This window comes from Hyla sarda, chromosome 6 (genome assembly GCF_029499605.1).
Source record: "Hyla sarda isolate aHylSar1 chromosome 6, aHylSar1.hap1, whole genome shotgun sequence".
NCBI lineage: Eukaryota > Metazoa > Chordata > Amphibia > Anura > Hylidae > Hyla > Hyla sarda.
In genome coordinates, this window is record NC_079194.1 from 144,333,692 (window position 1) to 144,335,356 (window position 1,665).

The following is a 1,665-nucleotide window of genomic DNA, read 5'->3' on the forward strand; positions in this document are numbered from 1 at the left end:
CCTTTTCCAGCCCACCGGAGCACCGGAAAGCTGAACTAATTTATGCAGGTTAAAGTCAGCAAATGCCGAGCCGAGAAGTTCGAGACGAATCGAATTACTGGAAGTTTGCTCATCTCTACTAAGTAGTAGTGGAGGTGAACTGACAGCTATCTGTGTGTAAGTCTGTATATAGAAATCACAAAAAAACATATCCGTTGTATTATTTATACAAAGAGAAGAATATATGAATGAACAATTAAGGGTGTGAAATATTGACAGAAATACAAATATCCAAGCAGTCCCAGTGGTACTGGGTGGTTGACCTAAAGGGCAAGAGCAGGTCCGGTCAACCACCCAGTACCACTGTCCCTGCTTGGATATTTGTATTTCTGTCAATATTTCACACCCTTAATTGTTCATATATTATCCTCTTTGTATAACTAATAAATAATACAATGGATATGTTTTTTTGTGATTTCTCTGTATCTAACTAAACGTATTCCCTTCACCCTAGACTGGTACACCTACATTTAGTACCTCTATGCTCCATTCTGTATATAGAACTTTGTCAAATGACTGAATATGATTGTCCAAATAAGTACATAACCTAGACTAAGCAGGAATACTCCTAAATAAATGACCAGTTATCCTAAACTTTTCCCACAAAACTGTATTTCGGTTCTTTTATCTCCATCTGCTCTATAACATGCTGCCTGCGTATATGACAGATTTCCTGGAAGATTTATTCTGGTATGATCAAATGCTCTGCAGATTACAGTGTGTTTGACCATTTTTAAAGATCTCAGCTTCCAGTCAGTGAATGGGGAACATTTCTTGTTTAGACCACGATACTTTCCGATTGGCACCCTTTTTAAAAGGGGTTACCCAGGAATAGAGAAACAGCTAATTTCTTTCAAAAACCACTCCCAGTCTGTCTCCAGATTGGCTGTGGTTCTACAGTTCAGTTTCATTGAAGTGGATGGAGCAAAGTTGTAATACCACACACAAACTGGAGCTATTTGTGAAAGAAATTAGCTCTATTTTTCTATTCCTGGAAAACCCCTTTAATGCATGCAGACAGTCCCATCATTCTAACATTTGGTGGTGGTGGCAGCAGACTTTACTGTGGGGGTTTACGCTTATTATGACACCATCAGATGAACACGCGTTTATTGTCAGCTCCTGTATATACAAGAACAGTAAAAAGGATATAAACATTGCATTAAGTATTACATTATTCTACAGGGAGCGACTGATAGTTCTAAAGTTATGGACTCCAACTCCTATCATTGTCAAAAATTCCTCCTTTCATGTAATAAGAAAATGGGGTGTCCAGGCCATGAGCGGCCAGTACGAATAAGTCACGCAGATTATGGGGTTGCAGCGACCATGACATAGTTACTCTTATCCAGTCCCAGAGCATTGTCCAGATAGTAAAGTGCATTTGTGTGTGATTCATCTCCCTGCATCAGAGCCATCAAAAGGATTGGAAGTTAATCATCATCACGGTAATGGCTGCAGCTACTGGGGAGTCTGGATTCACGCATATATGGCAGAAAAGCCAGAATAAAACAGATAATGTATGTCAGTGTTTCCCAACCAGGGTGCCTCCTGCTGTTGCACAACTACAACTCCCAGAATGCCCGGACAGCCAAAGGCTGTCCGGGCATTCTGGGAGTTATAGTT